This window comes from Sapajus apella, unplaced genomic scaffold (assembly GCF_009761245.1).
Source record: "Sapajus apella isolate SASKATOON/1434 unplaced genomic scaffold, GSC_monkey_1.0 scaffold157, whole genome shotgun sequence".
Lineage (NCBI taxonomy): Eukaryota > Metazoa > Chordata > Mammalia > Primates > Cebidae > Sapajus > Sapajus apella.
In genome coordinates this window covers 1,475,262-1,487,990 of record NW_022437097.1, presented here as the reverse complement: position 1 = coordinate 1,487,990, position 12,729 = coordinate 1,475,262, and the positions used below count along the sequence as shown (strand labels likewise).

The 12,729-nt window shown below is 44.3% G+C and overlaps 1 pseudogene; it reads right to left on the bottom strand.

Annotated features, from left to right (window-relative positions):
• Window positions 1–7,781: 7,781 nt before the first annotated feature.
• On the bottom strand, window positions 7,782–8,965 carry LOC116541826 (annotated as a pseudogene).
• Between the last annotated feature and the right edge of the window lie 3,764 nt (window positions 8,966–12,729).

Sequence of the window (12,729 nt, the reverse complement as noted above, 5' to 3'; positions counted from 1 at the left end):
ACATCAGACCCTTAATAATATGTACTTTGCTTTTTGTTTGCCTCTGAACAAATATTTCTGAGTGTGTTTCTACTTTTTCTTGGATGGTTTTCCAAGATAAAGTCTCATACTTTTCTATTAAGACTAAATGCAAATTGTTCAAAGAGAAACAAAGAATTGTGACTGCTATGTTCGAAAGAGCATAGAAACTATGCTACCATCAGAGTTGGCACTGTGTGTCCCAAGGATCAGGAAATGGAACTGGGCATCTCGCAAAATGAGTATTACAGTTTATTTATAACATTTACATAAAAGTGAAAGGGAGAAAGGCATGGAGCTAACAATAGCCTCAGTGTCCAGGTGACAGGCCCTTGTTGTGAAATGAACTGGTCCTCCTGGCCCTTGTTAGTAACTCCCCCCCCATGAACAAGATCCAAGGCAGACACCTTTCAGGGAACGCCGTCTGGAGTGAACTGCATGACATGGAGGTTTCCTGGATCTATGACTCAAATATTAAAGTCCTGGAAATAAGTCACGTCCATTACAACTATTTTAACCTGACTTCCCCATGCCCTGAGTAGATCTTGTGCCTGCATTTCAAATCTATTCATTGTGTTCATGGCTTTGTCTATCACGTGATGTAAGCAATATCACAGCATCACAAGACATGGTTCCAACTGCAAAGAATATTTCCATGTTGTAAGAAATTGTATGGAGGTATCCATTTCTATAAAGGTTACTCTTTCTGTGCAATATAGTCTTCCTCTCCTGGCTGCCTGTTTCCAGGCCTCTTCCTACCCGTAAACTCTTTTGTTTCAGGGAGGTTTGTGGTACTGTAAGAGCCTGAAGCTTTTTAAAGTTGGTAATTCAGGTCAAGTGGTGGCTCAAATCTGTAATCCCAGTATTTTGGGAGGCTGAGGTGGGCAGATCACCTGAGGTCAGGAGTTCGAGACCAGCCTGACCAACATGGAGAAACACCATCTCTACTAAAAATACAAAATTAGCCAGGCGTGGTGGTGCATGCCTGTAATCTCAGCTACTTGGGGGGCTGAGGCAGGAGAATCGCTTGAATCCGGGGAGTGGAGGTTGTGGTGAGCTGAGATCAGTCATTGCACTCCAGCCCGGGCAGCAAAAGAGAAACTCCATCTAAAAAAAAAAAAAAAAGTTGGTAATTCAACTCTTCCTGCCTTTGTGAAAGCCTGGGTGAAATTTTCTGGGTGTTCTTGATGCAAAGGGCTGTAAGGAATCTTTATCTTTTTCTTTCAGGGCAAAAAGATGGAGGCACAGGCTTACCCCAGACCAGGAAATGGGTGAGGTTCCAGAGTTGTTGGTGAAACAGGGAGCTATAGACCTGTCTCTGGAAGCACCCTGGTGAGTTTGCAGAGCCTCTGAGGGAATGTGGTGACACTGGACTCCTAGAGAGGCTGGAGCCCAAGCACTGAAGATTCAGCCTCAGGCATGGCCCAAAAGCAGAGATCCGCCACACAGTGACACCCCAGTTATCGTGACAAATGGAAATCACAGCCCTTTTCTGCCTCTGAATGCCAAACATGAGCCTCTCAGATTTTTTTAAAATATAGAGAAGGAGAAGTCACAGAAGCGACTAAAAATTATTTTCTAGCCTGTCCAGTGAAGGAGGATGAGGATGGTGTGAAGCAATTTTAAAGGTATTTCTTGACTGCTTGAGTCTGTAGTTTCATACTTAACACTAAATAATAACGCGCAGTGCCACAGGGCTAAGTACTGTGTGTGGAACTCTCGTACGATCCTCGCAGAACTCTCTGACTGGGTGGTTTTGTTTTGGCCACCTGCAAATGAGGACAACGAGGCTTAGAGTGTTCTTGTCTTTGCTCAAGCTAGTGCCTCATTAAGGTGAGATGTGTCATAGGCCAGTGGATTCCAAAGCCTGTTCATCTAACCACACCCCTGTGAGTCTAACCTGTGAAACAATTAGGGCACCAGCCATCAGGGTATATAGGTAAGAACCCAGTTCCCTTCACGAGTGAATGGAGTATTTCAGAGAAAGCAAGACTCACGCAGACTCTAAGGAGGAATGTAAGCACGAGGAGGGGTGACAACTTGATTGATTCTGTTCAACAATGTTTCCCAAGTGCCCAGAGTAGGGCTTGGCCTATAGTAGGAGCTTCATAAATATTTGATAAATCAATGAATGAATGATTGACAGGAGTCTAGAATTCTGTCGTATATGACAAGAGTTCTTTAAGTAATCCAAAAGAAGGAAGCAAGCCATTCCTCATGGCCATTATTAATACTAAAAAGCCAAAAAACAACAGGTACTGGTGAGGTTGTGGAGAAAAAAGAATGCTTTTACACTGCTGGTGGGATGGTAAATTAGTTCAACCATTGTGGAAGACAGTGTGGCAACTCCTGAAAGACCTAGAGGCAGAAACACCATTCAACCCAGCAATCATTACTGGGTACATACCCCCAAAATATAAATCATTCTGACAGAAAGACACATGCACGTGTACATTCATTGCAGTACTATTCGCAATAGCAAGGACATGTAATCGACCTAAATGCCCATCAATGATAGACTGGATAAAGCAAATGTGGTACATATGTACCATGGAATACTTTGCAGCCATAAAAAGGAATGAGATCATGCCTTTTTCAGGAACATGGATGGAGCTGGAGGACATTATACTTAGCAAACTAACATAGGAAAAGAAAATCAAATATTGCAGGCTCTCACTTACAAGTGGAAGCTAAATGAGAACACATAGACACATGGGGAAAAACAACACACACTGGGGCCTGTTGCGGGGCAGGGTGGGTAGAAGTAGGGAGAGAATCAGGAAGAATAGCTAGTGGATTCTGGGATTGATACCTGGGTGACGGGATGATCTATGCAGCAGACCACCACGGCACACATTTACCTGTGTAGCAAACCTGCACATGCACTTAAAATTTGGAAATAAAAAAAAATTAAAATTAAATATCAATCATAAAAAAAATAAAGAAAGCCATTCCAAGTGGGGTAAACACTTCTTTTCCAAATCACCTTGCAAAATAGTTAGGATTTTTGTGAAGGAACACTGTTTGACAGCATCTCAAAATGGGCTCATTATCCTTGCTTGTCTGCTCTTCCAAGCCTTGATCACTGCAGTCAAAGAGAAGGAATTCTTTCTGATTCTAGATGCAGATAGACTTCATTAACACAAGCAGTATTTTGGGTAAAATAAAGAAGAGATAAGCCGCGTTAAATACCTAGACTAATGACAAGAGATCCTTATGTTTAGCACAGACTTCTAGTTTGGTTTTTTCAAGCATATAACTGTTCATTATGTCTTCATTAACGCGTTTCACGGGATCCCAAGGTGAATTATAATGATTAACAATAATGCAAAGCAAAAAGCTTTTGGATCTACGTCGGTGAACAAAAACACTGCTCTTAAAAGGAAAGTGGCTCAGCTCCAATATTCTCATGAAACAGTCTAAGAGGGGAAATCTATAATAGGCAATTTTTAGGGTGGAAGGTTGATATGGTTTGGCTGTGTCCTCACCCAAATTTCATCTTGAATTGTAGCTCCCATAATCCCCAAGTGTCATGGGAGGGGCCTGGTAGGAGTAATTGAACTATGGGAGCAAGTTTTTCCCATGTTGCTCTCATGAAAGTGAATAAGTCTCATGAGAGCTGATGGTTTTATAAAGGGCAATTTCCCCGTACATGCTTTCTTGCCTGTTGCCATGTAAGACATGCCTTTACTCCTCCTTCACTGTCTCCCGTGATTGTGAGGCCTCCTCAGACATGTGGAACTGTGAGTACATTAAACTTCATTTTCTTTATAAATTACTTAGTCTTGGGTATTTCTTCATAGCAGTATGAAGGTGGACTAATACAAAAATATATGTTAATGTGAATTTAAGAAGGCTTACCTTTAAATAAAACTGCCAGATAACAATGTAACGTGGCTTTATTTCTGTTTGACTACAGGAGCAAGTAAGAAACAGAGCTCTTAAGGGATTTTCCCCAAGACAGGAGATCCAAGCCTCCTAATGTCCATTCACAAATCTATTCAGCGATTACATGGTGACCAAATAAAAAGATTGAAAAAAGTTTTCATTTAACTTACAGGACAGACTACAACTGAAATTAATAGTGAGATTAAAAAAAGAAAAAAAACAACCAAAATATTGCTCATCTGTTCTATGAACTTAAATGACCTTCTGGCTTCTTTAAATGAGAAGTCTGACATTTTTCCTGGCAGTACTGCTGAAAAGATAAGACAAATGGAAATTCCTGAGATGATCTGGGATACTTATCAGGAGGAACAGCTTGTAAGGGAAATGTCTGCTTTCTATCTCTTGGAAATTACGAAACCATTGACAGAAAGAAAAGTGTTGGTATTTGATAATAAGAAGGCATATCTGTTCAGTGCATATTCTAGGGCATATCTGTTCAGTGTAAAAAGAAATTGATGTGCGTAATAGTTGACAGTCATTACATCACCACTCCCTGGCTTTCCACTCCCTGGTCACCCCTTGTGCAGCCACAGAGTGGCTGTAAAACAGCCTGCTGTGCTATTTATGTCCATTGTGGCCAGTGTTACTTTGATCTAAGCCTTGAGATTCACAAACACCAGAAGAGGGAATGTCGGTAATGACAATCACTGTCTTGGGAAATAGTTGACAGTGACAGTGGGTTCTATTTCACTTTCTGGACTGCAAGGTAGTGTTCACCACTGCGCCACTGGGGCCACCTATGGGATTAACATTGGCAGTTCCCCTAATACTCTGCATATACTTTCTGGTTCTTACCCATCATTGAATTCAATCCCAGAAAGCAAACACTCGTTTCACTTACTCACTTCCTTAAGACTCAGGGCTAAATTGGAGTGTATTTTCCTGCTGCAAGATTTCAAGTTTTTATTGGTCCTGGAGGGGCCAGAAAAGTTAAAGAAAGGCCTTTGCTTGCAGTACCAGCTTCAAAACCTTTCAGCCAAAAGCAGGAAAGTCAAAAGCATCAAATACAGTCTTATAAAGGGCCATTTTGATTTAGAGAAATCTTTTGAATTTGTGTTCAGATGTGAATCCTGATGGCACGATGAACGTTGTTTATGAGGAGAATCTGCACGGCGGTGAGATGACTCCCTGTTTTCAGTGAGGGTGGCAGGACGTGCTGCAGGTAGACTGGGTTAACTCTGTTGGCCTCTCTGCTACTCTTCCGCTTAAAGCGTCTCACAGGTTCTCTATGGCACTAATGCACATTTATCAGAATTCTGTTGGTAGCAAGGCACAAAAACCTAACTTAAAAAGGTTTAGCTTAAAAATACGTTTATTGATTCATGTGACTGAAAATTCCAGTGCATGGGATTGATTTCAGATGGATCCAAGAGTTCAAATAATACTGCCAAGATTTTCTCTGTCTCAGGGTGAGGTCTGGGCAATCTTGGTGCCTGGGATGCAGGATTTCAGGCAGCTAGGTCATGCAAGTACTGACCCTGCTCTAGCAGGGCCCTAAGAGACAGAGCCCAGGTACACAGCCTCGCCTTCTTAAATCTGCACCGTAGGCATCTTGCCTGCCTTACCCCGGACCCTCTTTTTCCCTTAGCTCTTGTTTTCATGTTGCTGTCTTTCTCCAGTGAGTTCTTCTCATTTGATACCCAGAAGCTCACCAAAGCACCAGGCATGGTTCCACCACGTTACCAGATTCTTTCCTTGTCACCTGTTTATTTCAGGAAAGAATGACCCCAGGACTTGGGCTCATTGGCTCTTATTAGCCCCACCCGGGTGTGGAAGAGTCACTCAATAAAATGTTCTCCCCAAACTGTTTCCTTTTCGTTCTGAGCACACAGGTAAGCAAATTTCCCAGGTTCCCTGCGTCTAGGTCTGGTCATGTGCACAGTGCCAGGTAGGGAAATGTAAGTAAAAATGAAGGCTATCTCCTCCAGACCTGGACCTACTCCACATTCACTTCTTCACTCATTGTCTGGGCATAGAATATTCACCAGGTGACAGAGCCATGAGAGTGAAATGAGCCTAGATCCCTGAGTTACCACTTGGAGGAAGCCATACTGAAGAGCCACCTGATCAGAAGTATGGGTGATGTTTTGTTTGTTTTTGTGAGGGGGAAACCAGCCACTGAGATTTAGAGGCTGTTACAACAGCTAGTGTTACTCATCCTATGTAATCCATTTGAGTATTTGCGTCTTCTTGAACCCATTAGTAGTATCAAAAGTGATGGGATGTCCTAAGCAGCCAGGCATGGGTCGTGTTCACGTTTGGAGCCCTAAGTTAGGTAGAGCCTTGTCTGCAATCATAAAAAAGTTAGAGCAGGAGTAATTCCCCCAAAGAAAACCAGGTGCCGTTACCAGAATAAGGGGAAGAAGAGACGCTGCACAGACAACAAAGCCCACATGCACGACAGCCATGAAGGTCCCTTGGGCTGACCTCTAATGCAGGGCTTGAGGAACACGGAGCATTTTGAGGTCCTCTGCAAGCCATGCTGTCGCTCTCATTCTTGCTCTTCCTCTCCACCTTCTCTTTTGCTCATCTTCTCAGCCCTCACTCTCTCACTCTCCATTCACCTTCTGGAAATTCTGCTGATTTTTAAAATGCAGCTTGAATATCCCTTCCTTCATGAAGTTTCTTCACATTCAAGGTAAGTTGTATGCTCTTCTCTTTCTCTCATGGGGCCCTGCAATTTCTCTTTCTTTGTCTTTACTTCATTATTTAGAAAATATTAACTGTGAAACTCTCCAGGCAGGGATAGGCCTAGTCTTCGTTTTGTCTTCCGCACCTAGCACAGCGCTTCCATCTGGTCCAACTGTTCAAGTTGAATAAAGAAAGGAACATGGTCCAATTATCAAACTGTGGGCTAAATTCACCTTTGCAGTGGCTATCCACAGGATAGCTAAATCCACATTTCCACTCCTATCATTAAGGAAGTAAGAAATGTAATCAGAAACAGTTGCATGCACATTTCTGAAACCATAGGTCTATTTTGCAAATCTTACAGAGTTAGTAAACCTAAGGGCTAACTCTTGAGTAAGAGAAGGTCTTATAATTAATTTCTTTTTTTCATCTAAAATTAGATTTATTGTATGTCGTGCAGTTTGAAGACCATGCAAAGGAGACTAGCAGCGTTTTTACTGCATTTTAACGATAAAGGGAGGTGGGCAGCAAACGCACAAAGTCCTCATCTCCTGGGTCCCTGGGAGAAAAAAGTGTGGCAATGAGCCCACCCACTCTCCATGGGGAATAAATCTGTCTCTTAAATGCAAGGGGTGTTTCCACGGCCTCTGGATGCAAATACACAGATCTCTGGGGTAAAAACAAGAAATGGGGAGAGGACTGATAGTGAAAACGTAGCTACATACACTCACCTAATTCAATATGAGGGTAGAACAACATGGCAAATCTGCGGGCAGCAGCTGTTCCAAGAATCAAGAGACACTGTACACCCCTGGGGAGATCTGGTCCTAAAAAGAAGTGGCGGTAAGAAATAACAACAAAAAAGAAAGAAAAACAAAAGGAGAAGTATTTCTTTAACTACACTCTTCAAGAAAATGCCACAAATATATTATTTAATATTTTAATTTCATAGGACTGGACATATAGCTCAACATATTGAAATATTGATTCCTTGAAAAAAAATGGGAAAAAAAAAAGAAAACAAAAAATATTGCATCCATCTGTTGGAGAATCTCGGCCCCCAGGCATGGGGCCTAGTGCACCAGTGTCCTAGCCTGCAGGAGGCACTGAGGTCGGCCGGGTCCTCTGGGGAGGGAGGCTGTGCCCATGGCCTGGGGCTGTATGGCAAAAATTGCATTGGTCGTCCTTGGCCTTGCCAGTTCAGGCCCTCAGTCACTGGCCACCTGGGGGGCCTGCCCGTCGGAGGGCTGGTTGGCTGCCCAGGTGAACATAGGCTGAGCAGGTCCTGGCCTGCAGGCACGGGGACTTGTTGAATCTGGTAGAGCTGCTGTCCGTCTGTGAACTGGCTGACTACTGCTGTCCTTGCTGGACCTCTGTCTGTGTCATCGGTTGAGCATTGGTGGCAAGTGTCTGGATCTGTCCCTGAAGAACGTGGGTGCCTGATACAGGCTAGGCTAAGTGGATACACTGCTGCTGGCCAGGTTTCAGCTTCTCCGTGACCTGCTGGGTCTCTCTGGTGTTAGTGATGATCTGCTGCATCATCTGCATGCTCTGTCCCAGGGCTACTCTGGGCCTACTGGGCTTGACCCTGTCGCTGGGCCCGGACAGTCTGCACCTGCTGACCTTCTCCAACCTGCTGAGTCAGGGCCTGGTCTGGCCCTGCTGAGGCTGTAAGATGATCTGCCCAGGCTGGATGGATGGTGGTCATGGAGCTGGTGGTCTGCTGGCCTTGCTGCTGCCCCTGGACTTGGACAGCTGTGGGCTGCTAAGCCAGCATGACATAGTACTGGACTGGCTTGGCAAGAGTTACAGACCGCAGCACCCCCTCCTCCTGACACTTTGGACATTTCATTTCATCTCTTGGAATAATATTGATGAGAAAATCCAATGGATCAAATTTTGCAATTGCCATGGCGATATCATTTCTCTGTAGTGTCCGGGGCTTCTTATCCTCTGTGTGAATCCAGGCTCCAGAGTCAACTCTGTGATAAAAATCTAGGCTGCTCTAGCAAAGAGCACAGAGGCTTCTGCCCTGATCATCTTCACATCTTTGTCCAGTTTCATGGTCTTCTTAATACAGCAGGTGGGAGTTCCTGCACTTGGAAGTCTTTCACCGCTAAATTCCGGATTTCTTCCATGACCCGAGGCCAGAAGAACTGTGGCCTTTGCTGGGCATCACTGCTGCTAGCACCATTCAGTCCTCCTTCAGTGGACATTTCAACAAACGCCTTTGCTCAGGAGTCCAGGAAGAGTCGCTCCTGTGGAGCCGGGCAATGCAGAGGCCCAGGCACCACGGCGGGAAAAGGGAAGCTTGAGTTATGGATAATCGAGCACGCGAAACCGGGGCACAAACAAGCTGGCGGCCTCCCTGTTTGCACCGTCTCCCCTGTTCCCCTCCCCCTTCCCTGGCACCTCGACTCCTCTAATTAATTTCGTGTAAAAGGTATTATGAGAGCATAGTTATATCAAAAACTTACCTGCATTATTTGTGTGTGTGTGTGTGTGTGTGTGTGTGTGAAAAATGAAGATGAACATATTTAAAAGTAAAATCTGCTTTGCGGGAACAGAATTTACTTTTCACTTTTATTTTTCCTTCCCTTTTCTATGGTTTGGGATCCACAGAGGATGAGTGCTTGACGGACGGCAGAGAGGAGGATAAACCTGCAATCAGTGTCTCGGATTCGATTGTGATCAATCTCTCTCTTAAATAATGTCCTCATTGTCTGATTGAGACAGAAACTCCCCACCTCCCTATTAAAAATTTTTTTAAAAACCCTGACCCAGAGGTTTCTGAAGCCTCCATTGATAACACACAATGGCCTGTTCTTCTAGGATGTTTCATGGCCCTTAAGGAAGCCTCTGTTCACCCATATGATGAAAGGATGAGATGAGCAAGGAGAAGCCAAGGTTCATCCGCCTCATCCTGGCAGGGCAGAGGACCGTGGGCATGTGCAGGAATCCATAAAGGACGAGCAGGGCCAAGGAAAACCATGTTTGTATCTCAAGGACAAGAAATAGACAAACCTTCATAGGAATATTTCCCGGCACCTTTCAGCTTAGGGGAAAGGGGAAAGAGGAGGCAAGAAGGAAAAGGGAAAGGCAGGCAGAGAAGGGGGAGGAAAGGGAGGGAACCTGAGCCAGCCCTCAAGGTGGTTCTGTCCCTTTTCTCGTCTTGGGCTTTCCAATGCCAGTCCTCTCTGCCCTGGCCCTTGACAGAGGCCATTTTTCCATGTCTAGAGGTGAAGTATCCCAAGTGGATGTGCTGTGTTAAGCTGTATTTGCTAAACCTTGCACCTGGAATAATAAGATTTCACTCTCTTGTCAGCTTGGCCTGGTGCCCACCCATTGTGAAGGCTCTCACTCTAATCGCTGAGCCTGTGAATGTGTCACCTTACATGGCACAGGGGACTTGACTGATGTGAGTAAAGGTACAGTCTAATCCCGTGAGAACCTTTCCTAGCTGTGGTCAGAGAGAACCCTGACAGCAGCAGAAGGGTCAGAGGGATACAATGTTACTGGATTTGAAACCGGAGGGAGGGGCCACAAACCCAGAATGTGGGCTGCCTCCAGAGCCTGGAAAAACTCCTGGATTCTCCCGGCACTGGCCTTCGGACAGCAAAGCAGCCCTGCTGAATCCTTGGTTTCCGCCCAGTGAGACCCATGGCAGACTTCCGACCAACAGAACTATAAAGTAATGCATTTGTATTATTTTAAGCCACTAAATTTATGGTCATTTGTGGCAGCTACAGAAAGTGAATATATTCATTAACAGATCTTGAGAAAAGCTAGAGGCCAGAGGCCAAAAAACACTTCATAGTCTGCTTGGCAGCTAAGGGCAGGAAACGAGCGTTAAATGGTGTGTCCCGTGCTTCTCTGCTAGGCCCACTCTGCTCAGTTATAAAGGGCTGCAATGAGAGGAGGGAGATGAAAAAGAACTGAAATTATTTATTTCCCCGAGTGGAGAGGAAGGACACGACGAACGTCAGCATAAATGGGGCTGTCCCCCATCATTTAGGGCAAATTTAAAAGGCTAGTGAGCCATAGAGTTTTGAAAATTATATTTTAAAATCAAAGTTTGGAAAGGCTTCAAAGTTGGATTCCTTTTTTCAAGCTCTAGGATTGTAAATATATTAAGGTGATAAAATGGTACATGTGAAATTTCTTTGAAAACTGTAAAGTATAAGATGTAGGGGGCTAGATAGCTGTCTCCACAAGAGTAAGTCCAGGTCCTAATTCCTAGAACATCGAAATGGATCTCATTTGGAAAGAGGGTCTTTGCCAATGTGATCACATTAAAGACCATGAGAAAAGGTATTCTGAATCAGCCCTAGATACAATCACATATATTTTCCCAAGACAGACAGAGAGAAGAGGAGGAAGCAATGTAGCCACAGAGGCAGAGACCAGAGTGATGGAGCTAAAAGCCAAGGGATGTTGGCAGCCATCAGATGCTGAAGGAGTCACAATTTTTCCTCAAAACCTGGAGGAAGTGGCCTTGATTTCAGACTTCTGGCCTCTAGGACTGTGGGAGAATATGTTTCTGTTCTTTTAAGGCACACAGTTTGTGGAAATTAGGTATGGCAGCCCTAGAAAACTCATATATGTAAGGCTAGGAGCTAAGCTAGAAAATAAAAGTACTACTAGAAATGGCAATAAATTCATTTATGAGTGTTATTGATGTCCACAGACGTTGTCATGTTGTAGTAGGATTATGTGATTAGCATGTGAGCCTCTAATCAGATTTCAAGTTCATGATTAGGTGGTGAGATCCTTGAGGATCCTGTCATCTCCCGGTGCCCCCTTAGTGCTCGGTGCCAAATAGGGGCCCAACAGATATTTTCTGATTTGCATCTCATAATGGAGTAATTCCTCCAAAGAGGAGCTCATCAAGAATATGGAAGAATAGAACTTCCCTGATCAGAAATTGTAGCAGTCCTGTGGAACCCCAGCTCACTCATTCACTTGAGAGCTACTGAATTCTCAGAAAAAGCCTATACCAAGTCTAGCAACTTCAGGGTCATCTGTGACATTCTATGGACCCCTCAGGAAGGTTTTCCCCCCTTACTCTTATGCAAGAGAAGTTGCAGTTCCCCAAAGCCACATTGGCCAGATGAATCCACATGATATGAGGGGATGGGATCCAATTTTCCATGGTAGGAGCCGTGAAGCTACCCTGCACCAAGAGGGAGCCTGCTAGGTCACATTCCCATTGGCCTCCATTCAAACCTGAGTCCTGCTCCACTGTGAATTTGAGAAAACTTTTGATCCTCACATTGCTGCCTCATTTGTTTCTAGAAATATCTCTAAAGTTTCTAGAAATGGTTGTTTTGTGTGCAAGCATCCTAAGGTCGTTTTCTGGCTAGCTTTGGCTCCTGTCACAATACCTCTCTCTCAGTCAGCATGACAACCATCTGCCCTTGAGGCTGAGAGGCCAAAACAAATATGATTAGGGCTGCTATCTTCAGAGTGCTGACAGCACCCTTGGTGTTGGATGAGTGGCGTACTGGATCCAGAACTGTCCCCCAGCCAAGTGCAGCCAGCCCAAGTCACAATGCTAAGTTTGGTTCCCAAGGGACTTTGCAGAAACTGAAAAGTAAGAGAGGATGCCATATACATTTGGATGAGAACTGTCTTTCTGTCAGCACTGGTTCACCCGCTGATTGAGCAATGCAGGGAGCCATTAAAAAGAATGCACGTTTTAGTTACAAGTTTGACAATTGTTCATTTATCACCGTACAGTCTCCTTTCACCCAAATATGCCCAGGAGTCAAATGCTCCAAATCTCTTTTCTCTCTTGTGGATGAAATTAATCATTTATCCAAATGAGCTTTTCTGTGCTACGTTGGCATGGCCGCCCCAGTCTGGGATCCTGATGGCCCACCCAAGAGAATGGCTCTGTTGTTCTCCTTCTCAGACTGAAGCCCAGAGCAGTTACTTCGCCTCCTCAAAGTGGCAGCCTCCACACTGTGAATTTGTAGGTCAGGACGTCTGTTAATTCTTTCGATCCTATGGCTTCCTTCTTTGCTGTAACAGTTCATGCATCTAGTCTGGTTGTTTTAGGATGGCTATGACCAGTGTTTGTCATGGTAATGGGGTTATACTCCATTCTGTTTTAAAGGTAGAAGTATGAGG